The 14,950-nt window shown below is 40.1% G+C and overlaps 1 protein-coding gene across 3 annotated transcripts in view; it reads left to right on the top strand.

Annotated features, from left to right (window-relative positions):
- specc1 (sperm antigen with calponin homology and coiled-coil domains 1) overlaps nucleotides 1-14,950 on the top strand; it is a 152,688-nt gene that overhangs the window by 20,882 nt on the left and 116,856 nt on the right. The window contains exon 1 of one of the 3 annotated variants that reach the window (XM_034177777.1): nucleotides 11,568-11,588. The exons of the other annotated variants lie outside the window; for them this stretch is intronic. The gene's annotated coding sequence lies outside the window, so the exon portion shown is untranslated. Of the gene's footprint in view, nucleotides 1-11,567; nucleotides 11,589-14,950 lie in introns of those variants that run through there. 3 annotated transcript variants of the gene reach the window in all.

The following is a 14,950-nucleotide window of genomic DNA, read 5'->3' as shown; positions in this document are numbered from 1 at the left end:
ATTAAACCTTTTTCTGCTCAATTTGAGAAACCTGCATCCATTTTATTCGGTTCAAAGTCAATAAGTTTTGTGATCCGTGACACACGTGAATTTGCAAGTGGTAAGTCTAATTTTTTTTTCTCACAATTAGCCAGACACGGTGTGTGCACTGAATCCACTGATTTTTAATATGGAGGGCCCTCCATTTTTTTTGTTCCAAAAAATGAGCCACTTCTAATGGGACTGGTTGGGAAGCAAAATTCTCTAGTCAGATCCAATTGGTTTCCACATCTTGAACAACCCAGTCCACAAGCCCTCGCATTTCTGCTGCCCAGTTATAGAACTTAAAATTTGGTAGTCCCAAACCTCCATTTGCTTTTAACCTAGTCAAAAGCTTCCTGCGAATTCTAGGCTTTTTTCCTTTCCATATAAATTTAGAGATCATTTTATCCATGGATTTGAATACAGATGCAGGTATCCAGACAGGGAGGGCCTGGAAGAAATATAGCAGACGTGGTAAAATGTTCATTTTTACAGATTCAGTCCTACCAAAGAGAGACAGTGGAAGAATATCCCATCTTTCCAAATCTAATTTAATATTTTAAAGTAAATTACCATAATTCTCACTGTACAATTGAGAGAAATTTGATGTGATCATGACCCCTAAATATTTAAAACCCCGTGTAGGCCAATTAAATGCGACTATTTTGTCCAGCTCTTTTAGTCTCTCCCCTACCATCATCATAGCCTGTGATTTTGACTCATTAACTTTGTACTCAGAGACTTGCCCAAACTCCCCAGACAGTTCAAAAGCTCTGGACATGTGGTCAGTGGTTGGGTGATATACAAAATGATATCATCTGCATACAGTGACAGTTTATATTCTGTTCCCCCTACTGTTACTCCCCGTATTTTAGGATTTTTTCTAATTATTTCAGCTAAAGGTTCTATACTCAGAGCAAACAGCAGGGGGCTCAACGGGCAGCCATGCCTAGTCCCGCGCTCTAATTCAAATTCTTCTGAGGCACATCCATTTACTCTCACTTTTGAAGTGGGATTCAGGTACAGCACTTTAATCCTCTTAACACAACTGGAGTTAAATCCCATTTTTTCCAGCGGGTGTTCCAATATATCCAATCACCCTATCAAATGCTTTCTCAGCGTCTAGGCTAAGAAGCATTGATGATTCATGGTTTAATTTGGCAGCTGTCATAATATTTAATGTCCTTCTGATATTGTTTGCCCCTAATCGACCTGGGATAAATCCAGTTTGGTCTGTTCCTATCAGAAAATTGATATGAGTTTGAATTCTTTTAGCCAGTATTGAAGATAATATTTTTAAATCACTACATAATAAACTTATTGGTCTATACGATGAGCAATTAGTAGGGTCTTTCCCTTCTTTGTGAATCACTGATATTGTTGCTTGGGATCAGGACTTGGGTGGATCATTTTTTATTAATGCATAATTGAACACTCACTGCAGTATTGGAATAAGTTCACCCCTAAAACATTTGTAAAATTCCCCAGGATATCCGTCGACGCCCGGGGATTTATACGCTTTTAAATTTTTTATCACATCTTCAATTTCTTTTCTGGAGATTGGTTTGGTTAATGCATCGGATTGGGAATTTGTAAGTCTTGGTAGATTAATTTTTTTTCAAAAATCTTTTTTATCAAGTTCTTTATCAGGAATATTAGAAGAACTATAAAGCATTTTATAATACACAGAAAAGGCGTCCGCTATCTCTTTAGGATGGGATACTATTTTTTTGGAGGCAGGATTTATGATCTTTGCTACCGTACGATTGGCTTGGCATTCCATAGTTGGAATGCCAACAATCTTCTAGCTCTGTTTCCCGATTCATAATACCTTTGATTAGTAAATCATAATGAGCCTTCAACTTTATATGTTAACAGGTCATTAAGTAATTGTCTCTGTTGTTTTAAAGAATTTAAAGTGCCCTCATCGTTAGTTCTTTTATGTTCTTTTTCTAAATCTAGAATATTTCTCTCCAGTCTTGCCTGTTCTTTTCCTCTTTCCTTTTTTATTTTAGATGAAGGTGCAATGAGTTTGCCTCTCAATATGGCCTTCGCTGAGTCCCAGAGAGTGGATGTTGATACATCGCCATTATCATTATTTTCCATATATTCTTTCAATTCCTGTTTTATGTATTGTAGCACTTTCGTGTCATTCAGGAGGGATACATTCATACATTCACTCTCCATTGTTTCAGGCCAGTGTTGTCATCTAACTTTAATTGAAGAATTATTGGGGCATGGTCTGAAATGGTTATTGATTCTATGTGACATTTAATGACTTTATATGCATCTTTCTTTGGTACGCAAAACATGTCTATCCTGGAATAACTCTTATGGACTTTGGAGAAAAAAGTGTAGTCACGTTTGTTGGGGTGTGTGTGGCGCCATATATCCACCAAGCCCGTCTGATCCATTACATTTTGTAGTACTTTTGATTTTCTTGTCATTTGTCCTTGTTCAAAAGGCTGTCGGTCTAATTTCTTTGTTCAAAATACAGTTGTAATCTCCGCCTACAATCAAAAAGCCTTCTGCAAAGGAAGATAAAACTTCTGATATTTCTCTAAAAAAAGAGGGGTCATCAGTGTTTGGTGCATATATGTTTAGAATTGATATTTTGACATTTCCTATCGTGCCCACCAGCAGAATGTAGCGCCCCATCCTATTGCTATGAGTCTTTTCGACAATGAAATCTAGAGCTCTATGTAACAAAATGGCTACTCCTCTTTTTTTTACCTTCTTTGTATGCTGAACTAAATATTTGTCCCACCCATTCTCTTCTTAGCTTTAAATGTTCTCTTTCATCAAGGTGGGTCTCTTGGAGCAATGCAATTAAGCAGTTTAGTTTTTTTTAGTTGGGACAAAATTTTTTTCCTCTTTATGGGATGATTAATACCATTTATATTGTAACTAATGACATTGAGTTTGTTCATGTTGTTCTCTGTGAATTTTCAGACCTTTTGTCTGACTTAGTGCTTAGCTCAGATAAGATAATTATAGTGGGCGATTTTAACATCCACATAGATGCTGAGAATGACAGCCTCAACACTGCATTTAATCTATTATTAGACTCAGTTGGCTTTGCTCAAAATGTAAATGAGTCCACCCACCACTTTAATCATACTTAGATCTTGTTTTGACTTATGGTATGGAAATTGAAGACTTAACAGTATTCCCTGAAAACCCCCTTCTGTCTGATCATTTCTTAATAACATTTACATTTACTTTAATGGACTACCCAGCAGTGAGGAATAAGTTTCATTACAGTAGAAGTCTTTCGGAAAGCGCTGTAACTAGGTTTATGGATATGATTCCTTCTTTGTTATGTTCTTCAATGCCATATACCAACACAGTGCAGAGTAGCTACCTAAACTCAGTGAGTGATAGAGTGATAGATTATCTCGTCAATAGTTTTACATCCTCATTGAGCACAACCTTGGATGCTGTAGCTCCTCTGAAAAAGTGAGCCTTAAATCAGAAGTGCCTGACTCCGTGGTATAACTCACAAACTCGCAGCTTAAGCAGATACCCTAAGTTGGAGAGGAAATGGCGTCTCACTAATTTAGAGATCTTCACTAGCCTGGAAAAAAGAGTCTGTTTGCTCTATAAAAAAAAGCCCTCCGTTAAAGCTAGGACATCTTAATACTCTTCACTAATTGAAGAAATAAAACAACCCCAGGTGTTCTTTTCAGCACTGTAGCCAGGCTGACAAAGAGTCAGAGCTCTAATGAGCTGAGTATTCCTTTAACTTTAACTAGTAATGACTTCAGACTTTCTTTGTTAATAAAATTTTAACTATTAGGAAAAATTACTCATAACCATCCCAAAGACATATCGTTATCTTTGGCTGCTTTCAGTAATGCTGGTATTTGGTTAGACTCTTTCTCTCCGATTGTTCTGTCTGAGTTATTTTCATTAGTCACTTCCTCCAAACCATCAACATGTCTATTAGACCCCATTCCTACCAGGCTGCTCAAGGAAGCCCTACCATTAATTAATGCTTCGATGTTAAATATGATCAGTCTATCTTTATTAGTTGGCTATGTACCACAGGCTTTTAAGGTGGCAGTAATTAAGCCATTACTTAAAAAGCCATCACTTGACCCAGCTATCTTAGCTAATTATAGGCCAATCTCCAACCTTCCTTTTCTCTCAAAAATTCTTGAAAGGGTAGTTGTAAAACAGCTAACTGATCATCTGCAGAGGAATGGTCTATTTGAAGAGTTTCAGTCAGGTTTCAGAATTTATCATAGTACAGAAACAGCATTAGTGAAGGTTACAAATGATCTTCTTTTGGCCTCAGACAGTGGACTCATCTCTGTGCTTGTCCTGTTAGACCTCAGTGCTGCTTTTGATACTGTTGACCATAAAATTTTATTACAGAGATTAGAGCATGCCATAGGTATTAAAGGCACTGCGCTGCGGTGGTTTGAATCATTTTTATCTAATAGATTACAATTTGTTCATGTAAATGGGGAGTCTTCTTCACAGACTAAGGTAATTATGGAGTTCCACAAGGTTCTGTGCTAGGACCAATTTTATTCACTTTATACATGCTTCCCTTAGGCAGTATTATTAGAAAGCACTGCTTAAATTTTCATTGTTACGCAGATGATACCCAGCTTTATCTATCCATGAAGCCAGAGGACACACACCAATTAGTTAAACTGCAGGATTGTCTTACAGACATAAAGACATGGATGACCTCTAATTTCCTGCTTTAAATTCAGATAAAACTGAAGTTATTGTACTTGGCCCCACAAATCTTAGAAACATGGTGTCTAACCAGATCCTTACTCTGGATGGCATTACCCTGACCTCTAGTAATACTGTGAGAAATCTTGGAGTCATTTTGATCAGGATATGTCCTTCAATGCGCATATAAAGCAAATATGTAGGACTGCTTTTTTACATTTGCACAATATCTCTAAAATTAGAAAGCTCTTGTCTCAGAGTGATGCTGAAAAACTAATTCATGCATTTATTTCCTCTAGGCTGGACTATTGTAATTCATTATTATCAGGTTGTCCTAAAAGTTCCCAGAAAAGCCTTCAGTTAATTCAAAATGCTGCAGCTAGAGTACTGACGAGGACTAGAAAGAGAGAGCATATTTCACCCATATTGGCCTCTCTTCATTGGCTTCCTGTTAATTCTAAAATAGAATTTAAAATTCTTCTTCTTACTTATAAGGTTTTGAATAATCAGGTCCCATCTTATCTTAGGGACCTCTTAGTACCATATCACCCCAATAGAGCGTTTCGCTCTCAGACTGCAGGCTTACTTGTAGTTCCTAGGGTTTTTAAGAGTAGAATGAGAGGCAGAGCCTTCAGCTTTCAGGCTCCTCTCCTGTGGAACCAGCTCCCAATTCGGATCAGGGAGACAGACACTCTCTCTACGTTTAAGATTAGGCTTAAAACTTTCCTTTTTGCTAAAGCTTATAGTTAGGGCTGGATTGGGTGACCCTGAACCATCCCTTAGTTATGCTGCTATAGACTTAGACTGCTGGGGGGCTCCCATGATGCACTGTTTCTTTCTCTTTTTGCTCTGTATGCACCACTCTGCATTTAATCATTAGTGATTGATCTCTGCTGTCTTCCACATCATGTCTTTTTTCCTGATTCTTTCCCCTCAGCCCCAACCAGTCCCATCAGAAGACTGCCCCTCCCTGAGCCTGGTTCTGCTGGAGGTTTCTTCCTGTTAAAAGGGAGTTTTTCCTTCCCACTGTCGCCAAGTGCTTGCTCATAGGGGGTCGTTTTGACTGTTGGGGTTTTTCTGTGATTATTGTATGGCTTTTGCCTTGCAATATAAAGCGCCTTGGGGTAACTGTTGTGATTTGGCGCTATATAAATAAAATTGATTTGATTTGATTCATTTGTAAAATCAAAAAATAATAAACATGACATTAAACAAATTTGTTTCTTGAGAGCCATAGAACGGAATGACAACTGGTTGTGTTGGAACAAGTATTTTTCAGAACGTGAAACATCAATACAGACCTCCGGAACTCCAGTGGCACATCTCCCCAAAAAAAACCCTAATGAAAATAAGTGTGAAATGAACGTGCCACTCCCGTTGTCCTTTGGGCAGAGAGTAACAACTCTCTGGGTGATTTGCACTCAGTGCAGCAGTGACGATCTCCCAGGAAATCCTGTGATTATGTTTAGATCGCCGTAAAGGCCATGCTCTCATTGTTGTAAATTGCTTACCCCCCAACCCCCCGCAGACCTGATTCAAATTTTATTTATTTATTGAACCGAAACCCCCTTTCTTATTTAACTTTACTACTTGTCTTTTTTTTTAAGTTTATTTAGTGCAATTTTTTTCAGTCATTATTATATTTTTTTTTCTTCTTTTTTTTATCTGTTTTATGAAATTACTTTTATTCTTCCCCATTCATGTTATACTTCTTTTAAGATCTAACATTTCGACCAAGTAATGATTATGCGTATGTCTTCTTCAGTCATCCACAAGTTATTATATTTCCCTACATTCAGTCCCATTGAATAAAACTTCTTATCTCCGATGTTTTCAGTTGGTATTGGTTCCTCCTCCCGCCGGATTGTGTTGTCCAGGCATTTTGGGCCAGTTCCATTTCCAGAGCTTCTCTGTCATCTATCTCTACTTTCACACCCAGCTCTTCCACTGTAGAGCATGCCTCCAGCAGCGAGGGGAAAATTTTAGTGCCTGATGCAAGAAAGATTCTCAGCTGAGCAGGATACGGCGACTGCGCTTTGATGTTGCACTCTCTAAGCTTCATCACTTCTCGGACTCTCTTTCTCTTTCTCTGCACATCAGACAAGTAATCCTGGTCAAAGTAGACTCTGTGGCCCAAGTATTGAATGTTACGTTGTTTCCATGCCTGTTGTAGCACTGCTTGTTTCACTCGAAAGTCCAGAAAATGTACAATAATTGACCGCGGTGGCGCTGTGTCTTTGGGTCTCTGTCCGAGGGCTCGGTGCGCTCTTTCCAGTCTAATATCAATCCCATCCTCTAACTCCAATGTACTTTTCAGGAAGTCTGTCACAAAAGTCATCATATGATCTTTCTCGGCTAACTCTTGTATCCCGTAGATTCTTATATTGTTGCGGTGAATGTGGTTTTCGATGTCATCACATTTGTTTACTGGCTCAGCCTCTCGGCGGAGCAAGTAGCTTAGCATCCGCTCATGTTTTGTGTGCCCGTCTTCCACATCACTCACTCTTTTCTCCACTTTCGTTTGCTTAAGTTCCTCAAATTTAGTCTCCAGCCTGTTAGAGGAATCCTTTAACTCTTGAAACGAAAATGCATTCTCTTGTCTAAGTTTCCGCAATTCGGTTAGCACTGCGTTTTCCGGGTTAGCTTCTTCCATAGGTTTCAATGGGACTTGTGTAGCATCGGTAGCCATAGCCTCGGTTAGCGTTAGCTGCTTTTGGCCTACCTTCGCTTCATCATTTTTACTTCCTTTCGGGTCTTTTCTTTGCGCCTTCTGGTTGGACATGTTCACTACTGTTTCTTTATCACGTAGTTGAGTGTTCATCTGTCAGTTGTATGTCGGATTTCGGGTATATTTAACAAGATCTGTCAGAGCCGAGGGAAAGCGTGCCGCTCTAGGCCATAACGTAGGCGGAAGTCCGAATAACATTTATTTAATTCTTAATTAGGGCCCGAGTAGGACAAAGTCCTGTGAGGACCCTATTGTAATTATTGATATTGCTTCTTCTGCAGCCATGTCATATCCCATTTTATTATATGGCTACGATGCTATGCAAGCTTTGATTGGCTGATTTCCGGTTTGATATGGGAAAATATCAGACCGGTTACTGTGAAAATCAGTCTGGAATGTGTATCACATTTGCGACTTTAAGATGAGAAGGTGGGGATGAAGTCCGAAGCCAGGTGACAGCCCACAGAGCTAACGAGGCGCGGGATCTTTGAAGGGGAGGACTGAGTTTCGTTCGAAGAAAAAAAAAAAAGAGCTTCTTGGGAAGGCAAAAGTGTAGAACCGAGGTTGAGATACTGCAGGTGATGATGACAGCTGTGATGATCAGCTCGGTGGCAGGACCCAGCAGGAACCAAGGCGACACATAACATTTCCCTCATTAACAAGAAATTTAAAAGCAAAATAAAACAAAAAGCGAACAAAGAAATTGTGTGTGACGAAGAGGACCATTCTCTGAGCAAATTTTATTAGACTGATGAGTTTGAACTGGAGGAATTAACAGCAAACGAGCTCGAAGTGGACATGAAAAATGTCTATGCAGCTACAAAACAGCCATATAATAAACAAATTATTAACCTCGCTTGCTTTATGGCCCCTTCACACTTAACACAAAGTTGGGAGAAAGAAGCAGAAACCAGACGAAAAACTGCAAAGAACAAAATGGGGAACGACGAAACATTCCATCTGCTGTCAGGAGGGACACATGGACGGACAGGCATGCACTATACCGCGGCGACCATTTCATGCATGCTGGTGCATGTGCACGAACACAGTGCGAGTACCTACAACTTGTGGCACCACATCATGCCGCTGCTGTGGGGGGAACCACACACCAACAAAAACCCGCCACAATTTCTAATATTTAATCCCCTCATGGATTGGACAATACAAGTATGGTCCTTCTCTTCCTCTGCATATGACCCATGGTCATAGACGTACAGTCATGAAATGACATGAATGAAGCAGTGCGTTCTTATCATGTCCACATCTGCTGATGCCGTGTGTCCAGCCAGCGTCATGTGGACCATAGCTGACATGGGTGACGTGATTTTCAGATCGCCAGCTGAGTGTACACATGATCAGACAGTTCTTTTCACATGGGACAGCCTGATGTTGTGCACGCTGACGCTGTCGCTCCCACCCGTTGCAAAGGCAATATGTTTTTTTTTATGTATTTCCACATGAGAGTATGCCCAAACACGCGCCTCACGGTGGAGTGTTATCAAGTCAAATTCTTCATGGAACGGTATGTGTTCTCCAGCTGTGACTCACGGGTCCACAGATCCCAACAGCAGCAGTTGGTGCGGACACACCCACCTTACCAAACAAACTCAGCTCAAAGCAAAAAGTCTCACTCTCTGTTCCTTTGTTATGTGAATATTTATTTATGTATTTGTTATGTAATTATGTATGTATTTATTTAATTGTCCTGTTCTCTGTGCTTTTAACTTAATGTGTCGTGCACTGAGCCGCTGTCAGGTGGAACTGAGGAGAAACCCCGCCCACACATGTGCATGCGTGGAGTGTCGTTCATGTTGTTGATGGCACGACATATGTCCTCCAGCTGAGTTGCGAGTACACAGCAATCAACTGTCCAGCTGGTCGTTACAGCCATCCACATGCACTGCGCTGGACAGCGATCGCAACCCAGCCACCTGAGCCGCACCTGACAATGTTGGAACATGGCGGGGGGGGGGTTTCCTCACAACATTTGTGTGTGTTGCAGGGGACACACACACACTTGCACACCACATGTGTTGCGGGGGGGTGGCTTGCATGACATGTGTTGCTTGGTAACGGCACACCCGTGGGGCACTTAGAGCATTTGGAGCCCATCGCACAGCCAAGTTGAAAGTGGTCTGCCTGCTCTCTACTCTCGTCCTGGCACCGCGAATGGCCCCGCCTTTTCTAAGTGCCCCGTGAGTGGTGTTGGATGTTCGTGGGTGGCATCTGGACTCCAGCTGACTCTGGCCGAGAATGGGTCGACTGGCCATTTGTCCGCCATTCGTCGACTTTCGACTGCTAGTATGAAGGCTGCCTCGATCACGTCTTCAGCCACAGTTTGACATGGACGATGATTTCGTGCAGCTGCTCGGCCGCAGCACGATATGTCTGACCTGCGTGCTACATGCTGTTCAAATGCTGATTACATGATCAGATGGCAGTGCAACCTCATCTTGCCCACCGTTTGGATGGGTTTCTGGTGCAAGCGGAACGCGAATATAGAGTGCATGTCCTGTGCCCGAATGAATGTGGCGACTGCTGTGCGAGGCGTTCAAGTGCGGCTCCGATTTCCCACAAGTGCCATTTGACTCCTCCTTCTTGCATCATTCTGCCTCAGTCGTGTAATGTGTGAAGGGTCCCTTAATATCTTAGATGCTAAATGGGTGTACGTCCTGATTAGAACTTGGCTAGGAGACCAATTAGGAAGAACATGAGCTTCACCTGGAGTTGTCAGGAAGGGCATCCGACATAAAACTTGTGACATATCACAATGTAGATCTTTCCTGAATCTGCTGCAATGAACTTAAGCAACTGAGGGGAGCCAAAAGAAAAAAAAAAATGGATGAATGAATAAATATATAAAGAGATTAATACAATTAAAATAAAAAATAGATTAATAAATAAAATAAAAAAAAAATTACTTGTTTTTGTGACTGTGTTCCAACATTCTTTGTATAAATTTATTAATCTTGTACCTAAGTGACAGATTAATCACAAAGTAGAGATGTGATCTGGAGGTTTGTGTATCTGTGTGTATGAAGTATTTCTGGTGAAAGTAGTTGTCAGATATTTAAACACAGTTACTGGAGAGTCCGCAAATATTAGACAAAGGATTTCTAATCTCCTCTGCCAATTTTTCTGTGTGCAGACTTTGCATGTGGTCACGACCACTCTGCATTCATTCATTCACTTCTTGCACCCGTTTATTCCAATTAAGGGTGACTTCTAAATAAATTGTTATATTTTAGAAACTTCTTTCATACTTACTGGAACGTTACTTTAGCCAACCATGTGTAAGTTTACGTATCAGTGTAGATTACAGCATACATCAAATCACCTTTGAGCTATGTGTCTGCAGCAGGATGTGACACAGAATGCGGCCTCTTAAAAAAAAAAAGAATTGTGAGCTGTTTCTCAACTTAACTGCAGTGCCCTTTTTAAAAGCCATGTTTGTGGCTCTGTAGGGGTGTGGTCAGACAAAATCCTGCACCCTTTACCACTCGCCACAAACTGAAGCTTGTTTCATCCCTGCCCAGAGTGCCGTACGCTCTCTAACCACATGCTTCAGCATGCCGCCGGCTGTGGGCTCCAAATTAGAACACTTTGGGAGCACATAAAATTCAGACCCCTCCACAAATGATCCACCCTCACATTATGAGACAAAGGCTGGCTTTGTCAATGCTGGAGGGTACAATAGGTGGTGTTCAGAAACAAAACTCTGCGATTATTTTGGAATAAATCATGTATATTACAAATAATCTTCATTTTTATGCAGTACAGCATCAAAGTGCAAACATGACCCCAGATGAAATCACACACACATTTTAAAAAAGTACCGCTCAGAAACCAGGCTGTGATTAATTGTGAGGAAGAATTATTTGAGATGTAGTCTTCAAGCACTTCCTGGTCAGTTCTCTGATTCTTTCCATTCACCATGAGGAGGAAAACCATTTTGGCGGCCCCTGTCTTTACCCCAGAGGTGTACACACAGAGCAGCCGTTGGCAGCCTCCAGCACTTCCTCTTACTTCTTGCTGACGTATTATGGAAGCAGACAGCCGTTAGTCGTGACCTTTCTTTTTCCCCTCTCAATCTGTTGTTGATCTCAGGACAAAATCTACTGTGCTTCAGAGACTCAGACTCAGCCATGTGTGTGGACTCCGTGACACCATTCTGCCATCAGCATCTTTAACAATTATTTAATTTAATGAAAGTATTTATTTATTGCTGAGCAGTTTATATTAAGACAGGCTGTTAGATTTTTAATTATTACTCATAAGGTGTCATAATTTTGAATGACTGGGTTGGCGGCGGTCTCACTGCAGCACGAGCATTTGAACTTGTGGGGAAAAAGTGAAGCCATTTTATATAACGAGTCAGGAAAGTGACTCAAAACATCTGCTGCTGATATTTCTGCCAGGTTACATTTCTGACAGCCACTGAGAGCACACGTCTGAAAGGGAAATGAGAACGGGCTTTTACTTTGCAAGCTTTAAAGCCGTCCATATGCCACAGTAGTTGTTTTACACTCAGTTTTTACAAGAGTGGCTAACCAGAAGTTGCCCAATTCTGGCTTATTACAGGTTTCCACTATGTGTATTTTTAGCTTTATGTTAACCCTTTAAAAGTTAACCATGCTAACTGCTGAGATGGGCAGGAAGTAAATTATGAGAACGTGTGATGACACAGAATGACATTCAAGTGTCAGTTATTTCGTGAATTTTAATTTCAACTCAATTCGAGATAAATAGGTGTTTTGTTGTGTCTTATTTTGTTAGATGAATGTGTTAACAAGGGGTGTAGAACAAGAGATTCGGTTCAGTGTCTTTATCTTTTCATGCTCCACAACACAATTTGATTTCTTCAGGTGCAGTTAATACAGGTAAAGAGTGCAGAATTGGAGGGCTTCTTCAAGAAAAACTAACAGGTCTGTGAGAGCAAGAATACACTCAAAAAAAAAAGACTCATTGGATGAACTCTATTCAGTTATGAGCAGGGTTTCCATCTAATAAATATATGTAGCCCCAACTCAAATAAAGCACATCCATGCAAGATAATTTAATTTAGTTTGGACTACATATATTTATTAGATGGAAATCCAGTCCCACCAGTCAGTTTTTTGAGTGCACTTATTTCATGCAATAAAATGCAAATTATTTAAAAATCATACAGTTTTTTTTTTTTCTGTCTCTCACAGTTGAAGTGTACCTATGATGAAAATTACAGACCTCTCCATTCTTTGTAGGTGGGAAAACTTGCAAAATCGATATTGGATTAAATACTTATTTGCCTCACTGTATATGGTGTAGTCATAAGGTGCTGTTGACTCGATCTCATTGGGTGACCATGTTCCTTATTGACAAAAGTACATTGTTTTCTTCTCCATCTTTTCTTTATCCAGGCTCACACTGAAAAGTGTTGTTGGCTGTTTTTGAGGCCTCGTGTTTTCGGAGTTCCCTTTGACTGTTCAGTAGCCATTGCTTCGAGGTTCTCTGAAGTTCCTCCACCTCTCCTGTCCCATATTCAGCCTTTACATTCATCTTTCCATTTTTAGAGGCTGTGTAATTTAGGCAGATGACAACCCATAACTTGCGGTGTGCTGACTACAAATTATATTTTCCTTTAACTTGGTATTTTTCACAAATTTTTTTGAAGTCATCTGCTGGTTTGATTCTGAATTTTTGTTTTTCATACTATGAATGTTACAGTGTAAGAAATACATAAATGTCATACCAGAAGGATTATTTTAACATGGAAAACAACTTTATGCTGGAGCTTAACTACTTCATATTTAAAAAAACACCAAGCTGTCTTTCGTTCAGATGTTTGGGTTCCTAACTAGGCCACTGGAAGGTAAGTGGGGCACAGTCATAACTTCTGAGAAACTGGCCTCAAGTCTCTGCAGAGAAAAACGAGTAGAAAGTGTTAGCATATGAATGATCCTTTCTCCGAAAAGAACCCGACAGTGGTCCACAGACAGTGAAATTAAAGTATTTTTGACTTTGTATGTTTCAATTTTAGAGTTTGCTGTTGAAACACAAATTGATTGGATTTTAACAACTGCCAAATGAAATGCTGTTCTGCTTTAAAGATTATATAATACCAGTCAAAGGTTTGGAAACACACACATACATACATACATGCAGTGCATCCGGAAAGTATTCGCAGCTCTTAACTTTTCCCACATTTTGTTAGTCTTATTCCAAAATGGATGAAATTCATTTTTTTCCTCAAAATTCTGCACACAGTACCCCATAATGACTATGTGAAAAAGTTTTTTGTTTGATATATATATATATATATATATATATATATATATATATATATATATATATATATATATATATATATATATATTTATGTGTGTGTGTGTGTGTGTGTGTGTGTGTGTGTATGTGTATGGATTAAACGAGAAGCCGTGCATTATACGGTTTGAATGCACGACACAGAGTCTAAAACACCACAACGCGACTGCTTTGAGTTGTTTAATCCGCTTATACCATGGTCCCACACAGTGAGCTAACACACAAATATTTATTTAAGTTAACAGAACTTGATAAAAATGTGAGTATTTGGGACTGTTTTATGTTTTGTCTCCAATGCGCTTACCGAGTCTGCGGGCTCGCACCGCAGCGGGCCACTCACACCGCCCCCCTCTCTGCTGTGTGGAGCTGTGGCAAACTCTGGCAGCAGGTCCAGAAACTACGCTCGCTGTTTTGATGCGGCGCGCTCGGCAGCCCGCAAGGATAGAACCGTTCTCTTCTTCTTTCCCGACTTTAATCTTGTCCAGTTCGTCCGATGTTAAATCTTTACGCCGTTGCTTTTGCTGTTCTTCTCGTTTGCTCTCCTCCTCTTTCCATTCCTCAAACGTTTTATTTTGGCCAAAAATATTAAAATTCACTTGGAAATCCATGTTATATCGTGTTTCTGTCATTCACCTGTCAAAACACAGCTGATCTGCGCCAGCTGATTTGCGCGTTGCTGTGGTGACGAGCGGAGTGATTATAACAGTGACTTAACTCGCCGAACCACGTGTGTGTATACACGAAAATAATGCATGCCAGTTAGACATGGAATTCTCACTGACCTTGGTGTGTGTATATATGTGTGTGTGTATATATATATATATATATATATGAGGAAAATAAGTATTTGAACACCCTGCAATTTTGCAAGTTCTCCCACTTAGAAATCATGGAGGGGTCTGAAATTTTCATCTTAGGTGCATGTCCACTGTGAGAGACTTAATCTAAAAAAAAAAAAAAAAATCCAGAAATCACAATGTATGATTTTTTAAATAATTTATTTGTATGTTACTGCTGCAAATAAGTATTTGAACACCTGTGGAAATCAATGTTAATATTTGGTACAGTCGCCTCCCTGCAGCAGGGATTTTGGTCCACTCCTCCATTTTAAATGGACTGCATTTATAGAGCGCTTTTCCATCTGTATCAGACGCTCAAAGCTCTTTACAATTATGCCTCACATTCACTCCGATGTCAGGGTGCTGC

Source organism: Thalassophryne amazonica, chromosome 9, assembly GCF_902500255.1.
Source record: "Thalassophryne amazonica chromosome 9, fThaAma1.1, whole genome shotgun sequence".
Classification (NCBI taxonomy): Eukaryota; Metazoa; Chordata; class Actinopteri; order Batrachoidiformes; family Batrachoididae; genus Thalassophryne; species Thalassophryne amazonica.
This window is presented reverse-complemented; position numbering and strand designations above follow the sequence as displayed.